The sequence below is a fragment of the Pimephales promelas genome, chromosome 14 (genome assembly GCF_988280905.1).
Source record: "Pimephales promelas chromosome 14, fPimPro1.hap1.1, whole genome shotgun sequence".
Taxonomy (NCBI): domain Eukaryota; kingdom Metazoa; phylum Chordata; class Actinopteri; order Cypriniformes; family Leuciscidae; genus Pimephales; species Pimephales promelas.
Genome location: NC_142782.1, coordinates 22,467,074 through 22,486,860, shown reverse-complemented (window position 1 = coordinate 22,486,860; position 19,787 = coordinate 22,467,074).

The following is a 19,787-nucleotide window of genomic DNA, read 5'->3' as shown; positions in this document are numbered from 1 at the left end:
TAAATTGATTAACGATTTGACAGTGTTTATAATAATGACAAATTAATTTGAACAAATATATAACGAACTGCTGAACTCTGATTAACCCATTCAGACCCCTGTGTCCATTACAATGGACATCACATGTCAGCCCCCTTTTTTAACTTCTGGAGCATTTCACCTAGTTTAAAGCCTGCAGTCCATGAGATTGGATGTTTGTCATCCAATCAAATGCCAGTAAAGCTCTGCATGTAGCAATTATATATATATATATATATATATATATATATATATATACACACTCACCGGCCACTTTATTAGGTACCCCATGCTAGTAACGGGTTGGACCCCCTTTTGCCTTCAGAACTGCATCAATTCTTCGTGGCATAGATTCAACAAGGTGCTGGAAGCATTCCTCAGGGAGTTTGGTCCATATTGACATGATGGCATCACACAGTTGCCGCAGATTTGTCGGCTGCACATCCATGATGCGAATCTCCCGTTCCACCACATCCCAAAGATGCTCTATTGGATTGAGATCTGGTGACTGTGGAGGCCATTTGAGTACAGCGAACTCATTGTCATGTTCAAGAAACCAGTCTGAGATGATTCCAGCTTTATGACACGGCGCATTATCCTGCTGAAAGTAGCCATCAGAAGTTGGGTACATTGTGGTCATAAAGGGATGGACATGGTCAGCAACAATACTCAGGTAGGCTGTGGCGTTGCAGTTTCTGAAATACTCAGACCAGCCCTTCTGGCACCAACAATCATGCCACGTTCAAAGTCACTCAAATCACCTTTCTTCCCCATACTAATGCTCGGTTTGAACTGCAGGAGATTGTCTTGACCATGTCTACATGCCTAAATGCACTGAGTTGCCGCCATGTGATTGGCTGCTTAGAAATTAAGTGTTAACGAGCAGTTGGACAGGTGTACCTAATAAAGTGGCCGGTGAGCGTGTGTGTGTGTGTGTGTGTGTATATATATATATATATATAAACCTCTACATTGAAGAGAAGCATGGCAGCACTTCACTCCAAACAGAGAAGCAAGCAACATTTTCTAAGGTGTATATACATTTTGTATATATTTTTGCCAGTATTTCATAGTTTGTATGTAAAATAGAGAGATTGAACTTATTAATTAAAGTTAAAAATCGACTGTAGAATTGCATGTTTTGAATCAGGATTTTTTTTAAATATGTCTGTCCATTAGAATGGACAGTAGGTTTGAAAGCCTGTTACTGAAGACACATTTTCAGTGATGCTGATTGAAATTTCTTTTATAAAAAAAAAATATATATCACAGTACCGACACATTTTTGAAAATTTTTTATGTGCAGAATATACAGTTCTGAAGTGCTTGAACATATAGCTGATGAAAACATCTCAGATGTTGACTTTATGTGGAGTAATGAGGAAGATGGAGATGTAAGAATAATATCCATATTTAAAACTATAAAGTAAAATAACTTCATGGAAAAGAACATATGGATTTGACTTATCTAAAGCGCAACTTAAATATGAATATTTTAAATATTTTATATTAATATATATTTTTTATGGATAGATGCACTTTTATGATGGATAGATGCACTTTTATCATGGATAGATGCACTTTTATGATGGATAGATGCACTTGTATCATGGATAGATGCACTTTTGTGGACTTTCATAACAGAAACAACCACAGCCAATATAAAGGTTGGAAGGGCCAGGACATTGTTTAATATAACTCTGATTGTTTTCGCCTGAGAGAAGAATGTCATATACACCAAGGATGGCTAGAGGCCAGGGTGATTAAATCATGGGCTAATTTAAATTTTTGGGTGAACTACTGTATGCCTTTAAAGGTATAGTTCAACCACAAATTATATTTGTCATCACTTACTCACCCTCATGTTGTTCCAAACCTGTATGAGTTTCATACCATTTTTGTGTTGGACACCGTCCTGCCTGCAATCTATTGAATGGGGTTTCGGGTAGTATATTTGATAGAAATTTTAACTGAAGTTCCTGTCGTGATAAAAACTATTTTACTGCAATCAGCAGCCCCCCCGGGGTCCAGAGCAACAAGCGCTGTCCCAAAATTCCCTGTCGTTTTTTTTTTTTTGGTGTGAAAAAATAAGTTTCTCCAATCTTCTTGAAACTCTGGATTCTGTTAGAAGGCCATGGGACTTAGACCTGAGTGCAAAAATGGAGTCTCTAGACCCTTCCTGAGCCGAGATATTGAGATCCCACGTAGCATTTAAGCCATTATAAAAATGGACACGTGGTTTTTAAGCTTAGCTTTCAAAATTTTGGGATGAAAACTATTTTACTGCACTCAGGGAGGCCCCCTGAGTCTGTGGCACCAAGGGCCGTCCCGAAAATCCACCGTCCGCGAACCCACTATTTTTATAATGGGATAAATGCTACGTGGGATCTCAATATCTCAGCTCAGGAAGGATCTAGAGACTCTTAGAGAATCTAGAGATTTTTGCACTCAGTTTTAAGTCTCATGGCTCTCTATCTGAATCCAGAGTTTCAAGAAGATCAGAGAAACTAAAAATTTCGACCCCCCCCCAAAAAAACGACAGTGGTACCCAAAAAAAAGTGGTACCCCTTTCGTTTTTTTTTTGGGGGGGGGGGGGGGGGGGGGGGATTTGGTGCGAAAAATTAAGTTTCTCCAATCTTTTCAAAACTCTGGATTCTGATAGAGGGCCATGAGACTTAGACCTGAGTGCAAAAATGGAGGCTCTAGACCCTTCCAAAGCTGAGATATCGAAACTCAAAAATTCTACCCGAAAAAAAAAACGACAGTGGTACCCCTTTCGTTTTTTTTTTCAGGCGAAAAATTAAGTTTCTCCAATCTTCTCAAAACTCAGGATTCTGATAGAGGGCTGTGAGACGTTGACCTGAGTGCAAAAATGGAGGCTCTAGACCCTTCAAGAGCTTAGATATCAAAATTAAAAATTTCGACCCGAAAAAAAACGACAGTGTTACCCCTTTCGTTTTTTTTCGTTTTCAGGCGAAAAATGAAGTTTCTCCAATCTTCTCAAAACTCTGGATTCTGATAGAGGGGCAAGAGACGTTGACCTGAGTGCAAAAATGGAGGCTCTAGACCCTTCCAGAGCTGAGATATCGAAATTCAAAATTTCGACCCGAAAAAAAAACGACAGTGGTACCCCTTTCGTTTTTTTTTTCGGCGAAAAATTAAGTTTCTCCAATCCTCTCAAAACTCAGGATTCTGATAGAGGGCTGTGAGACGTTGACCTGAGTGCAAAAATGGAGGCTCTAGACCCTTCAAGAGCTGAGATATCAAAATTCAAAATTTCGACCCGAAAAAAAAAACGACAGTGTTACCCCTTTCGTTTTTTTTCGTTTTCAGGCGAAAAATGAAGTTTCTCCAATCTTCTCAAAACTCTGGATTCTGATAGAGGGGCAAGAGACGTTGACCTGAGTGAAAAAATGGAGGCTCTAGACCCTTCCAGAGCTGAGATATCGAAATTCAAAATTTCGACCCGAAAAAAAAAACGACAGTGTTACCCCTTCCGTTTTTTTTTTTCGGGTGAAAAATTAAGTTTCTCCAATCTTCTCAAAACTCTGGATTCTGATTGAGGGGCATGAGACTTTGACCTGAGTGCAAAAATGGAGTCTCTAGACCCTTCCAGAGCTGAGATATCGAAATTCAAAATTTCGACCCGAAAAAAAAACGACAGTGTTACCCCTTCCGTTTTTTTCCGTTTTCGGGCGAAAAATTAAGTTTCTCCAATCTTCTCAAAACTCTGGATTCTGATAGAGGGCCACTAGACTTTGACCTGAGTGCAAAAATGGAGGCTCTAGACCCTTCCAGAGCTGAGATAGGGAATCTCAAAATTTCGACCCGAAAAAAAAAACGACAGTGGTACCCCTTATGTTTTTTTTTTTGGGGCGAAAAATGAAGTGTCTCCAATCTTCTCAAAACTCCGGATTCTGATAGAGGGCCATGAGACTTAAAACTGAGTGCAAAAATGGAGGCTCTAGATCCTTCCAGAGCTGAGATATCGAAATTCAAAATTTCGACCAGAAAAAAAACGACAGTGTTACCCCTTTCTTTTCTTTTTTTTCGGGTGAAAAATTAAGTTTCTCCAATCTTCTCAAAACTCTGGATTCTGATTGAGGGACATGAGACTTTGACCTGAGTGCAAAAATGGAGGCTCTAGACCCTTCCAGAGCTGAGATATCAAAATTAAAAATTTCGACCCAAAAAAAAAACGACAGTGTTACCCCTTTCGTTTTTTTTCGTTTTCGGGCGAAAAATGAAGTTTCTCCAATCTTCTCAAAACTCTGGATTCTGACAGAGGGCTGTGAGACTTTGACCTGAGTGCAAAAATGGAGGCTCTAGACCCTTCCAGAGCTGAGATATCAAAATTAAAAATTTCGACCCGAAAAAAAAACGACAGTGTTACCCCTTTCGTTTTTTTTTTTCGTTTTCGGGCGAAAAATAAAGTTTCTCCAATCTTCTCAAAACTCTGGATTCTGATAGAGGGCCATGAGACTTAGACTTGAGTGCAAAAATGGAGGCTCTAGACCCGTCCAGAGCTGAGATATCGAAATTCAAAATTTCGACCCGAAAAAAAAAACGACAGTGTTACCCCTTTCGTTTTTTTTCGTTTTTGGGCGAAAAATTAAGTTTCTCCAATCTTCTCAAAACTCTGGATTCTGACAGAGGGCTGTGAGACTTTGACCTGAGTGCAAAAATGGAGGCTATAGATCCTTCCAGAGCTGAGATATCGAATCTCAAAATTTCGACCCGAAAAAAAAACGACAGTGGTACCCCTTACGTTTTTTTTTTGGGCGAAAAATGAAGTTTCTCCAATCTTCTCAAAACTCTGGATTCTGACAGAGGGCTGTGAGACTTTGACCTGAGTGCAGAAATGGAAGCTCTAGACCCTTCCAGAGCTGAGATATCAAAATTCAAAGTTTCGACCCGAAAAAAAACGACAGTGTTACCCCTTTCGTTTTTTTTCGTTTTCGGGCGAAAAATAAAGTTTCTCCAATCTTCTCAAAACTCTGGATTCTGATAGAGGGCCATGAGACTTAGACCTGAGTGCAAAAATGGAGGCTCTAGACCCTTCCAGAGCTGAGATATCGAAACTCAAATTTTCGAACCCGAAAAAAAAACGACAGTGTTACCCCTTTCGTTTTTTTCCGTTTTCGGGCGAAAAATAAAGTTTCTCCAATCTTCTCAAAACTCTGGATTCTGATAGAGGGCCATGAGACTTAGACCTGAGTGCAAAAATGGAGGCTCTAGACCCTTCCAGAGCTGAGATATGGAATCTCAAAATTTCGACCCGAAAAAAAACGACAGTGGTACCCCTTACGTTTTTTTTTTTGGGGCGAAAAATGAAGTTTCTCCAATCTTCTCAAAACTCTGGATTCTGATAGAGGGCCATGAGACTTAAACCTGAGTGCAAAAATGGAGGCTCTAGACCCTTCCAGAGCTGAGATATCGAATCTCAAAATTTCGACCCGAAAAAAAAAACGACAGTGGTACCCCTTATGTTTTTTTTTGGGGGCGAAAAATGAAGTTTCTCCAATCCTCTCAAAACTCAGGATTCTGATAGAGGGCTGTGAGACGTTGACCTGAGTGCAAAAATGGAGGCTCTAGACCCTTCAAGAGCTGAGATATCAAAATTCAAAATTTCGACCCGAAAAAAAAAAACGACAGTGTTACCCCTTTCGTTTTTTTTCGTTTTCAGGCGAAAAATGAAGTTTCTCCAATCTTCTCAAAACTCTGGATTCTGATAGAGGGGCAAGAGACGTTGACCTGAGTGAAAAAATGGAGGCTCTAGACCCTTCCAGAGCTGAGATATCGAAATTCAAAATTTCGACCCGAAAAAAAAAACGACAGTGTTACCCCTTTCTTTTTTTTTTTCGGGTGAAAAATTAAGTTTCTCCAATCTTCTCAAAACTCTGGATTCTGATTGAGGGGCATGAGACTTTGACCTGAGTGCAAAAATGGAGTCTCTAGACCCTTCCAGAGCTGAGATATCGAAATTCAAAATTTCGACCCGAAAAAAAACCGACAGTGTTACCCCTTCCGTTTTTTTCCGTTTTCGGGCGAAAAATTAAGTTTCTCCAATCTTCTCAAAACTCTGGATTCTGATAGAGGGCCACTAGACTTTGACCTGAGTGCAAAAATGGAGGCTCTAGACCCTTCCAGAGCTGAGATAGGGAATCTCAAAATTTCGACCCGAAAAAAAAAACGACAGTGGTACCCCTTATGTTTTTTTTTTTGGGCGAAAAATGAAGTGTCTCCAATCTTCTCAAAACTCCGGATTCTGATAGAGGGCCATGAGACTTAAAACTGAGTGCAAAAATGGAGGCTCTAGATCCTTCCAGAGCTGAGATATCGAAATTCAAAATTTCGACCAGAAAAAAAACGACAGTGTTACCCCTTTCTTTTCTTTTTTTTCGGGTGAAAAATTAAGTTTCTCCAATCTTCTCAAAACTCTGGATTCTGATTGAGGGACATGAGACTTTGACCTGAGTGCAAAAATGGAGGCTCTAGACCCTTCCAGAGCTGAGATATCAAAATTAAAAATTTCGACCCAAAAAAAAAAACGACAGTGTTACCCCTTTCGTTTTTTTTCGTTTTCGGGCGAAAAATGAAGTTTCTCCAATCTTCTCAAAACTCTGGATTCTGACAGAGGGCTGTGAGACTTTGACCTGAGTGCAAAAATGGAGGCTCTAGACCCTTCCAGAGCTGAGATATCAAAATTAAAAATTTCGACCCGAAAAAAAAACGACAGTGTTACCCCTTTCGTTTTTTTTTTTCGTTTTCGGGCGAAAAATAAAGTTTCTCCAATCTTCTCAAAACTCTGGATTCTGATAGAGGGCCATGAGACTTAGACTTGAGTGCAAAAATGGAGGCTCTAGACCCGTCCAGAGCTGAGATATCGAAATTCAAAATTTCGACCCGAAAAAAAAAACGACAGTGTTACCCCTTTCGTTTTTTTTCGTTTTTGGGCGAAAAATTAAGTTTCTCCAATCTTCTCAAAACTCTGGATTCTGACAGAGGGCTGTGAGACTTTGACCTGAGTGCAAAAATGGAGGCTATAGATCCTTCCAGAGCTGAGATATCGAATCTCAAAATTTCGACCCGAAAAAAAAACGACAGTGGTACCCCTTACGTTTTTTTTTTGGGCGAAAAATGAAGTTTCTCCAATCTTCTCAAAACTCTGGATTCTGCTAGAGGGCCATGAGACTTAAAACTGAGTGCAAAAATGGAGGCTCTAGACCCTTCCAGAGCTGATATATCGAATCTCAAAATTTCGACCCGAAAAAAAACGACAGTGGTACCCCTTACATTTTTTTTTTTTTGGGGGGCGAAAAATGAAGTGTCTCCAATCTTCTCAAAACTCTGGATTCTGATAGAGGGCCATGAGACTTAAACCTGAGTGCAAAAATGGAGGCTCTAGACCCTTCCAGAGCTGAGATATCAAATCTCAAAATTTCAAGCCGAAAAAAAAACGACAGTGGTACCCCTTATGTTTTTTTTGGGGGGGCGAAAAATGAAGTGTCTCCAATCTTCTCAAAACTCTGGATTCTGACAGAGGGCTGTGAGACTTTGACCTGAGTGCAAAAATGGAGGCTCTAGACCCTTCCAGAGCTGAGATATCAAAATTCAAAGTTTCGACCCGAAAAAAAACGACAGTGTTACCCCTTTCGTTTTTTTTCGTTTTCGGGCGAAAAATAAAGTTTCTCCAATCTTCTCAAAACTCTGGATTCTGATAGAGGGCCATGAGACTTAGACCTGAGTGCAAAAATGGAGGCTCTAGACCCTTCCAGAGCTGAGATATCGAAACTCAAATTTTCGAACCCGAAAAAAAAACGACAGTGTTACCCCTTTCGTTTTTTTCCGTTTTCGGGCGAAAAATAAAGTTTCTCCAATCTTCTCAAAACTCTGGATTCTGATAGAGGGCCATGAGACTTAGACCTGAGTGCAAAAATGGAGGCTCTAGACCCTTCCAGAGCTGAGATATGGAATCTCAAAATTTCGACCCGAAAAAAAACGACAGTGGTACCCCTTACGTTTTTTTTTTTGGGGCGAAAAATGAAGTTTCTCCAATCTTCTCAAAACTCTGGATTCTGATAGAGGGCCATGAGACTTAAACCTGAGTGCAAAAATGGAGGCTCTAGACCCTTCCAGAGCTGAGATATCGAATCTCAAAATTTCGACCCGAAAAAAAAAACGACAGTGGTACCCCTTATGTTTTTTTTTGGGGGCGAAAAATGAAGTGTCTCCAATCTTCTCAAAACTCTGGATTCTGATAGAGGGCCATGAGACTTAAACCTGAGTGCAAAAATGGAGGCTCTAGACCCTTCCAGAGCTGAGATATCGAATCTCAAAATTTCGACCCGAAAAAAAAAAACGACAGTGGTACCCCTTTCGGTTTTTTTTTTTTTTGGGCGAAAAATGAAGTTTCTCCAATCTTCTCAAAACTCTGGATTCTGATAGAGGGCCATGAGACTTAAACCTGAGTGCAAAAATGGAGGCTCTAGACCCTTCCAGAGCTGAGATATCGAATCTCAAAATTTCGACCCGAAAAAAACGACAGTGGTACCCCTTACGTTTTTTTTTTTTGGGGCGAAAAATGAAGTGTCTCCAATCTTCTCAAAACTCTGGATTTTGATAGAGGGCCATGAGACTTAAACCTGAGTGCAAAAATGGAGGCTCTAGACCCTTCCAGAGCAGAGATATCGAATCTCAAAATTTCGACCCGAAAGAAAAACGACAGTGGTACCCCTTATGTTTTTTTTGGGGGGCGAAAAATGAAGTGTCTCCAATCTTCTCAAAACTCTGGATTCTGATAGAGGGCCACGAGACTTAGACCTGAGTGCAAAAGTGGAGGATCTAGACCCTTCCAGAGCTGAGATATCAAAATTAAAAATTTCGACCTGAAAAAAAAAAACGACAGTGTTACCCCTTTCGTTTTTTTTCGTTTTCGGGCGAAAAATTAAGTTTCTCCAATCTTCTCAAAACTCTGGATTCTGACAGAGGGCTGTGAGACTTTGACCTGAGTGCAAAAATGGAGGCTCTAGACCCTTCCAGAGCTTAGATATCAAAATTAAAAATTTCGACCCGAAAAAAAACGACAGTGTTACCACTTTCGTTTTTTTTCGTTTTCAGGCGAAAAATGAAGTTTCTCCAATCTTCTCAAAACTCTGGATTCTGATAGAGGGGCAAGAGACGTTGACCTGAGTGCAAAAATGGAGGCTCTAGACCCTTCCAGAGCTGAGATATCGAAATTCAAAATTTCGACCCGAAAAAAAAACGACAGTGGTACCCCTTTCGTTTTTTTTTTTCGGCGAAAAATTAAGTTTCTCCAATCCTCTCAAAACTCAGGATTCTGATAGAGGGCTGTGAGACGTTGACCTGAGTGCAAAAATGGAGGCTCTAGACCCTTCAAGAGCTGAGATATCAAAATTCAAAATTTCGACCCGAAAAAAAAAACGACAGTGTTACCCCTTTCGTTTTTTTTCGTTTTCAGGCGAAAAATGAAGTTTCTCCAATCTTCTCAAAACTCTGGATTCTGATAGAGGGGCAAGAGACGTTGACCTGAGTGAAAAAATGGAGGCTCTAGACCCTTCCAGAGCTGAGATATCGAAATTCAAAATTTCGACCCGAAAAAAAAAAACGACAGTGTTACCCCTTTCTTTTTTTTTTTCGGGTGAAAAATTAAGTTTCTCCAATCTTCTCAAAACTCTGGATTCTGATTGAGGGGCATGAGACTTTGACCTGAGTGCAAAAATGGAGTCTCTAGACCCTTCCAGAGCTGAGATATCGAAATTCAAAATTTCGACCCGAAAAAAAAACGACAGTGTTACCCCTTCCGTTTTTTTCCGTTTTCGGGCGAAAAATTAAGTTTCTCCAATCTTCTCAAAACTCTGGATTCTGATAGAGGGCCACTAGACTTTGACCTGAGTGCAAAAATGGAGGCTCTAGACCCTTCCAGAGCTGAGATAGGGAATCTCAAAATTTCGACCCGAAAAAAAAAACGACAGTGGTACCCCTTATGTTTTTTTTTTTTGGGCGAAAAATGAAGTGTCTCCAATCTTCTCAAAACTCCGGATTCTGATAGAGGGCCATGAGACTTAAAACTGAGTGCAAAAATGGAGGCTCTAGATCCTTCCAGAGCTGAGATATCGAAATTCAAAATTTCGACCAGAAAAAAAACGACAGTGTTACCCCTTTCTTTTCTTTTTTTTCGGGTGAAAAATTAAGTTTCTCCAATCTTCTCAAAACTCTGGATTCTGATTGAGGGACATGAGACTTTGACCTGAGTGCAAAAATGGAGGCTCTAGACCCTTCCAGAGCTGAGATATCAAAATTAAAAATTTCGACCCAAAAAAAAAACGACAGTGTTACCCCTTTCGTTTTTTTTCGTTTTCGGGCGAAAAATGAAGTTTCTCCAATCTTCTCAAAACTCTGGATTCTGACAGAGGGCTGTGAGACTTTGACCTGAGTGCAAAAATGGAGGCTCTAGACCCTTCCAGAGCTGAGATATCAAAATTAAAAATTTCGACCCGAAAAAAAAACGACAGTGTTACCCCTTTCGTTTTTTTTTTTCGTTTTCGGGCGAAAAATAAAGTTTCTCCAATCTTCTCAAAACTCTGGATTCTGATAGAGGGCCATGAGACTTAGACTTGAGTGCAAAAATGGAGGCTCTAGACCCGTCCAGAGCTGAGATATCGAAATTCAAAATTTCGACCCGAAAAAAAAAACGACAGTGTTACCCCTTTCGTTTTTTTTCGTTTTTGGGCGAAAAATTAAGTTTCTCCAATCTTCTCAAAGCTCTGGATTCTGACAGAGGGCTGTGAGACTTTGACCTGAGTGCAAAAATGGAGGCTATAGATCCTTCCAGAGCTGAGATATCGAATCTCAAAATTTCGACCCGAAAAAAAAACGACAGTGGTACCCCTTACGTTTTTTTTTTGGGCGAAAAATGAAGTTTCTCCAATCTTCTCAAAACTCTGGATTCTGCTAGAGGGCCATGAGACTTAAACCTGAGTGCAAAAATGGAGGCTCTAGACCCTTCCAGAGCTGAGATATCGAATCTCAAAATTTCGACCCGAAAAAAAACGACAGTGGTACCCCTTACATTTTTTTTTTTTGGGGGCGAAAAATGAAGTGTCTCCAATCTTCTCAAAACTCTGAATTCTGATAGAGGGCCATGAGACTTAAACCTGAGTGCAAAAATGGAGGCTCTAGACCCTTCCAGAGCTGAGATATCAAATCTCAAAATTTCAAGCCGAAAAAAAAACGACAGTGGTACCCCTTATGTTTTTTTTGGGGGGGCGAAAAATGAAGTGTCTCCAATCTTCTCAAAACTCTGGATTCTGACAGAGGGCTGTGAGACTTTGACCTGAGTGCAAAAATGGAGGCTCTAGACCCTTCCAGAGCTGAGATATCAAAATTCAAAGTTTCGACCCGAAAAAAAACGACAGTGTTACCCCTTTCGTTTTTTTTCGTTTTCGGGCGAAAAATAAAGTTTCTCCAATCTTCTCAAAACTCTGGATTCTGATAGAGGGCCATGAGACTTAGACCTGAGTGCAAAAATGGAGGCTCTAGACCCTTCCAGAGCTGAGATATCGAAACTCAAATTTTCGAACCCGAAAAAAAAACGACAGTGTTACCCCTTTCGTTTTTTTCCGTTTTCGGGCGAAAAATAAAGTTTCTCCAATCTTCTCAAAACTCTGGATTCAGATAGAGGGCCATGAGACTTAGACCTGAGTGCAAAAATGGAGGCTCTAGACCCTTCCAGAGCTGAGATATGGAATCTCAAAATTTCGACCCGAAAAAAAACGACAGTGGTACCCCTTACGTTTTTTTTTTTGGGGCGAAAAATGAAGTTTCTCCAATCTTCTCAAAACTCTGGATTCTGATAGAGGGCCATGAGACTTAAACCTGAGTGCAAAAATGGAGGCTCTAGACCCTTCCAGAGCTGAGATATCGAATCTCAAAATTTCGACCCGAAAAAAAAAACGACAGTGGTACCCCTTATGTTTTTTTTGGGGGGCGAAAAATGAAGTGTCTCCAATCTTCTCAAAACTCTGGATTCTGATAGAGGGCCATGAGACTTAAACCTGAGTGCAAAAATGGAGGCTCTAGACCCTTCCAGAGCTGAGATATCGAATCTCAAAATTTCGACCCGAAAAAAAAAAACGACAGTGGTACCCCTTTCGGTTTTTTTTTTTTGGGCGAAAAATGAAGTTTCTCCAATCTTCTCAAAACTCTGGATTCTGATAGAGGGCCATGAGACTTAAACCTGAGTGCAAAAATGGAGGCTCTAGACCCTTCCAGAGCTGAGATATCGAATCTCAAAATTTCGACCCGAAAAAAACGACAGTGGTACCCCTTACGTTTTTTTTTTTTGGGGCGAAAAATGAAGTGTCTCCAATCTTCTCAAAACTCTGGATTTTGATAGAGGGCCATGAGACTTAAACCTGAGTGCAAAAATGGAGGCTCTAGACCCTTCCAGAGCAGAGATATCGAATCTCAAAATTTCGACCCGAAAGAAAAACGACAGTGGTACCCCTTATGTTTTTTTTGGGGGGCGAAAAATGAAGTGTCTCCAATCTTCTCAAAACTCTGGATTCTGATAGAGGGCCACGAGACTTAGACCTGAGTGCAAAAGTGGAGGATCTAGACCCTTCCAGAGCTGAGATATCAAAATTAAAAATTTCGACCTGAAAAAAAAAAACGACAGTGTTACCCCTTTCGTTTTTTTTCGTTTTCGGGCGAAAAATTAAGTTTCTCCAATCTTCTCAAAACTCTGGATTCTGACAGAGGGCTGTGAGACTTTGACCTGAGTGCAAAAATGGAGGCTCTAGACCCTTCCAGAGCTGATATCAAAATTCAAAATTTCGACCCGAAAAAAAAACGACAGTGTTACCCCTTTCGTTTTTTTTCGTTTTCGGGCGAAAAATAAAGTTTCTCCAATCTTCTCAAAACTCTGGATTCTGATAGAGGGCCATGAGACTTAGACCTGAGTGCAAAAATGGAGGCTCTAGACCCTTCCAGAGCTGAGATATCGAAACTCAAAATTTCGAACCCGAAAAAAAAAAGACAGTGTTACCGCTTTCGTTTTTTTTCGTTTTCGGGCGAAAAATAAAGTTTCTCCAATCTTCTCAAAACTCTGGATTCTGATAGAGGGCCATGAGACTTAAACCTGAGTGCAAAAATGGAGGCTCTAGACCCTTCCAGAGCTGAGATATGGAATCTCAAAATTTCGACCCGAAAAAAAAAACGACGGTGGTACCCCTTACGTTTTTTTTTTTTGGGGGGGCGAAAAATTAAGTGTCTCCAATCTTCTCAAAACTCTGGATTCTGATAGAGGGCCATGAGACTTAAACCTGAGTGCAAAAATGGAGGCTCTAGACCCTTCCAGAGCTGAGATATCGAATCTCAAAATTTCGACCCGAAAAAAAAAACGACAGTGGTACCCCTTTCGTTTTTTTTTTTTTGGGGGCGAAAAATGAAGTTTCTCCAATCTTCTCAAAACTCTGGATTCTGATAGAGGGCCATGCGACTTAAACCTGAGTGCAAAAATGGAGGCTCTAGATCCTTCCAGAGCTGAGATATCGAATCTCAAAATTTCGACCCGAAAAAAAAAACGACAGTGGTACCCCTTACGTTTTTTTTTTGGGGCGAAAAATGAAGTTTCTCCAATCTTCTCAAAACTCTGGATTCTGATAGAGGGCCATGAGACTTAAACCTGAGTGCAAAAATGGAGGCTCTAGATCCTTCCAGAGCTGAGATATCGAATCTCAAAATTTCGACCCGAAAAAAAAACGACAGTGGTACCCCTTATGTTTTTTTTTGGGGGCGAAAAATGAAGTGTCTCCAATCTTCTCAAAACTCTGGATTCTGATAGAGGGCCATGAGACTTAAACCTGAGTGCAAAAATGGAGGCTCTAGACCCTTCCAGAGCTGAGATATCGAAACTCAAAATTTCGAACCCGAAAAAAAAAAGACAGTGTTACCCCTTATGTTTTTTTTTGGGGGCGAAAAATGAAGTGTCTCCAATCTTCTCAAAACTCTGGATTCTGATAGAGGGCCATGAGACTTAAACCTGAGTGCAAAAATGGAGGCTCTAGATCCTTCCAGAGCTGAGATATCGAATCTCAAAATTTCGACCCGAAAAAAAAACGACAGTGGTACCCCTTATGTTTTTTTTTGGGGGCGAAAAATGAAGTGTCTCCAATCTTCTCAAAACTCTGGATTCTGATAGAGGGCCATGAGACTTAAACCTGAGTGCAAAAATGGAGGCTCTAGACCCTTCCAGAGCTGAGATATCGAATCTCAAAATTTCGACCCGAAAAAAAAAACGACAGTGGTACCCCTTATGTTTTTTTTTGGGGGCGAAAAATGAAGTGTCTCCAATCTTCTCAAAACTCTGGATTCTGATAGAGGGCCATGAGACTTAAACCTGAGTGCAAAAATGGAGGCTCTAGATCCTTCCAGAGCTGAGATATCGAATCTCAAAATTTCGACCCGAAAAAAAAACGACAGTGGTACCCCTTATGTTTTTTTTTGGGGGCGAAAAATGAAGTGTCTCCAATCTTCTCAAAACTCTGGATTCTGATAGAGGGCCATGAGACTTAAACCTGAGTGCAAAAATGGAGGCTCTAGACCCTTCCAGAGCTGAGATATCGAATCTCAAAATTTCGACCCGAAAAAAAAAACGACAGTGGTACCCCTTTCGTTTTTTTTTTTTTTTTTGGGCGAAAAATGAAGTTTCTCCAATCTTCTCAAAACTCTGGATTCTGATAGAGGGCCATGAGACTTAAACCTGAGTGCAAAAATGGAGGCTCTAGACCCTTCCAGAGCTGAGATATCGAATCTCAAAATTTCGACCCGAAAAAAACGACAGTGGTACCCCTTACGTTTTTTTTTTTTGGGGCGAAAAATGAAGTGTCTCCAATCTTCTCAAAACTCTGGATTTTGATAGAGGGCCATGAGACTTAAACCTGAGTGCAAAAATGGAGGCTCTAGACCCTTCCAGAGCAGAGATATCGAATCTCAAAATTTCGACCCGAAAGAAAAACGACAGTGGTACCCCTTATGTTTTTTTTGGGGGGCGAAAAATGAAGTGTCTCCAATCTTCTCAAAACTCTGGATTCTGATAGAGGGCCACGAGACTTAGACCTGAGTGTAAAAGTGGAGGATCTAGACCCTTCCAGAGCTGAGATATCAAAATTAAAAATTTCGACCTGAAAAAAAAAACGACAGTGTTACCCCTTTCGTTTTTTTTCGTTTTCGGGCGAAAAATTAAGTTTCTCCAATCTTCTCAAAACTCTGGATTCTGACAGAGGGCTGTGAGACTTTGACCTGAGTGCAAAAATGGAGGCTCTAGACCCTTCCAGAGCTGATATCAAAATTCAAAATTTCGACCCGAAAAAAAAACGACAGTGTTACCCCTTTCGTTTTTTTTCGTTTTCGGGCGAAAAATAAAGTTTCTCCAATCTTCTCAAAACTCTGGATTCTGATAGAGGGCCATGAGACTTAGACCTGAGTGCAAAAATGGAGGCTCTAGACCCTTCCAGAGCTGAGATATCGAAACTCAAAATTTCGAACCCGAAAAAAAAAAGACAGTGTTACCCCTTTCGTTTTTTTTCGTTTTCGGGCGAAAAATAAAGTTTCTCCAATCTTCTCAAAACTCTGGATTCTGATAGAGGGCCATGAGACTTAAACCTGAGTGCAAAAATGGAGGCTCTAGACCCTTCCAGAGCTGAGATATGGAATCTCAAAATTTCGACCCGAAAAAAAAAACGACGGTTGTACCCCTTACGTTTTTTTTTTTGGGGGGGGCGAAAAATTAAGTGTCTCCAATCTTCTCAAAACTCTGGATTCTGATAGAGGGCCATGAGACTTAAACCTGAGTGCAAAAATGGAGGCTCTAGACCCTTCCAGAGCTGAGATATCGAATCTCAAAATTTCGACCCGAAAAAAAAAACGACAGTGGTACCCCTTTCGTTTTTTTTTTTTTGGGGGCGAAAAATGAAGTTTCTCCAATCTTCTCAAAACTCTGGATTCTGATAGAGGGCCATGCGACTTAAACCTGAGTGCAAAAATGGAGGCTCTAGATCCTTCCAGAGCTGAGATATCGAATCTCAAAATTTCGACCCGAAAAAAAAACGACAGTGGTACCCCTTACGTTTTTTTTTTTGGGCGAAAAATGAAGGTTCTCCAATCTTCTCAAAACTCTGGATTCTGATAGAGGGCCATGAGACTTAAACCTGAGTGCAAAAATGGAGGCTCTAGACCCTTCCAGAGCTGAGATATCGAATCTCAAAATTTCGACCCGAAAAAAAAACGACAGTGGTACCCCTTATGTTTTTTTGGGGGGGCGAAAAATGAAGTGTCTCCAATCTTCTCAAAACTCTGGATTCTGATAGAGGGCCATGAGACTTAAACCTGAGTGCAAAAATGGAGGTTCTAGACCCTTCCAGAGCTGAGATATCGAATCTCAAAATTTCGACCCGAAAAAAAAAACGACAGTGGTACCCCTTTCGTTTTTTTTTTTTTTGGGCGAAAAATGAAGTTTCTCAATCTTCTCAAAACTCTGGATTCTGATAGAGGGCCATGAGACTTAAACCTGAGTGCAAAAATGGAGGCTCTAGACCCTTCCAGAGCTGAGATATCGAATCTCAAAATTTAGACCCGAAAAAAAAAACGACAGTGGTACCCCTTACGTTTTTTTTTTGGGCGAAAAATGAAGTGTCTCCAATCTTCTCAAAACTCTGGATTCTGATAGAGGGCCATGAGACTTAAACCTGAGTGCAAAAATGGAGGCTCTAGACCCTTCCAGAGCTGAGATATCGAATCTCAAAATTTCAACCTGAAAAAAAACCGACAGTGGTCCCCCTTACGGTTTTTTTTTTGGGTGAAAAATGAAGTGTCTCCAATCTTCTCAAAACTCTGGATTCTGATAGAGGGCCATGAGACTTAAACCTGAGTGCAAAAATGGAGGCTCTAGACCCTTCCAGAGCTGAGCTGAGCTGAAATTCTGCTGCTAGGCTTTTAACCCACACGAGTAAAAGGGCACATATTACTCCAGTTTTAGCTTCACTTCATTGGTTACCAGTGAAACTAAGAATAAACTTCAAAATTTTGGTCCTAACTTTTAGAGCCCTACAAGGACAGGCACCCCCATACATCTCTGACCTGATACAGCTGCGTACATCCTCACGTAGTCTGAGATCAACAGGCCAGAGACTATTAGTTGTCCCCCTTTCACATTTTAAAACTAGGGGGGACCGTTCATTCCAAGTTGTTGCACCCAGGTTGTGGAACGCTTTGCCTCCTTCCATACGCGGCTTAAATTGTGTGGAACAATTTAAAAAACATCTGAAAACTCTGTTTTTTAAAGAGGCTTTTAACTAGATTGTAGGGTGGTTAGGCTGGTCTAATGTGTACGTATTGTTTATTTTATTTATTTTATGTATTTTATTTTGTTTTTGTGATGCAATGTATTTATGAGAGTTGTATGCTTTCTTTTGTTGTGAAGCACTTTGTGATCTTCATCTGAGAAAAGTGCTATACAAATAAATTTTACTTACTTACTTACTTACTAGATATCGAATCTCAAAATTTCGACCCGAAAAAAAAACCGACAGTGGTACCCCTTTCGTTTTTTTTTTTTTGGGCGAAAAATTAAGTTTCTCCAATCTTCTCAAAACTCTGGATTCTGATAGAGGGCCATGAGACTTAAACCTGAGTGCAAAAATGGAGGCTCTAGACCCTTCCAGAGCTGAGATATCGAATCTCAAAATTTCGAGCCGAAAAAAAAAACGACAGTGGTACCCCTTATGTTTTTTTTTGGGGCGAAAAATGAAGTGTCTCCAATCTTCTCAAAACTCTGGATTCTGATAGAGGGCCATGAGACTTAAACCTGAGTGCAAAAATGGAGGCTCTAGACCCTTCCAGAGCTGAGATATCGAATCTCAAAATTTCGACCCGAAAAAAAAAACGACAGTGGTACCCCTTTCGTTTTTTTTTTTTTGGGCGAAAAATGAAGTTTCTCCAATCTTCTCAAAACTCTGGATTCTGATAGAGGGCCATGAGACTTAAACCTGAGTGCAAAAATTGAGGCTCTAGACCCTTCCAGAGCTGAGATATCAAATCTCAAAATTTCGAGCCGAAAAAAAACCCGACAGTGGTACCCCTTATGTTTTTTTTGGGGGGGCGAAAAATGAAGTGTCTCCAATCTTCTCAAAACTCTGAATTCTAACAGAGGGCTGTGAGACTTTGACCTGAGTGCAAAAATGGAGACTCTAGACCCTTCCAGAGCTGAGATATCAAAATTCAAAATTTCGACCCGAAAAAAAAACGACAGTGTTACCCCTTTCGTTTTTTTTCGTTTTCGGGCGAAAAATAAAGTTTCTCCAATCTTCTCAAAACTCTGGATTCTTATAGAGGGCCATGAGACTTAGACCTGAGTGCAAGAATGGAGGCTCTAGACCCTTCCAGAGCTGAGATATGGAATCTCAAAATTTCGACCCGAAAAAAAAATGACAGTGGTACCCCTTACGTTTTTTTTTTTGTTTTTTTTTGGGCGAAAAATGAAGTGTCTCCAATCTTCTCAAAACTCTGAATTCTGATAGAGGGCCATGAGACTTAAAACTGAGTGCAAAAATGGAGGCTCTAGACCCTTCCAGAGCTGAGATATGGAATCTCAAAATTTCGACCCGAAAAAAAAAACGACAGTGGTACCCCTTACGGTTTTTTTTTTGGGCGAAAAATGAAGGTTCTCCAATCTTCTCAAAACTCTGGATTCTGATAGAGGGCCATGAGACTTAAACCTGAGTGCAAAAATGGAGGCTCTAGACCCTTCCAGAGCTGAGATATCGAATCTCAAAATTTCGACCCGAAAAAAAAACGACAGTGGTACCCCTTATGTTTTTTTGGGGGGGCGAAAAATGAAGTGTCTCCAATCTTCTCAAAACTCTGGATTCTGATAGAGGGCCATGAGACTTAAACCTGAGTGCAAAAATGGAGGTTCTAGACCCTTCCAGAGCTGAGATATCGAATCTCAAAATTTCGACCCGAAAAAAAAAAACGACAGTGGTACCCCTTTCGTTTTTTTTTTTTGGGCGAAAAATGAAGTTTCTCAATCTTCTCAAAACTCTGGATTCTGATAGAGGGCCATGAGACTTAAACCTGAGTGCAAAAATGGAGGCTCTAGACCCTTCCAGAGCTGAGATATCGAATCTCAAAATTTCGACCCGAAAAAACCGACAGTGGTACCCCTTACGTTTTTTTTTTTTGGGGGCGAAAAATGAAGTGTCTCCAATCTTCTCAAAACTCTGGATTTTGATAGAGGGCCATGAGACTTAAACCTGAGTGCAAAAATGGAGGCTCTAGACCCTTCCAGAGCAGAGATATCGAATCTCAAAATTTCGACCCGAAAAAAAAACGACAGTGGTACCCCTTATGTTTTTTTTTGGGGGCGAAAAATGAAGTGTCTCCAATCTTCTCAAAACTCTGGATTCTGATAGAGGGCCATGAGACTTAAACCTGAGTGCAAAAATGGAGGCTCTAGACCCTTCCAGAGCTGAGATATCGAATCTCAAAATTTCAACCTGAAAAAAAACCGACAGTGGTCCCCCTTACGGTTTTTTTTTTGGGTGAAAAATGAAGTGTCTCCAATCTTCTCAAAACTCTGGATTCTGATAGAGGGCCATGAGACTTAAACCTGAGTGCAAAAATGGAGGCTCTAGACCCTTCCAGAGCTGAGCTGAGCTGAAATTCTGCTGCTAGGCTTTTAACCCACA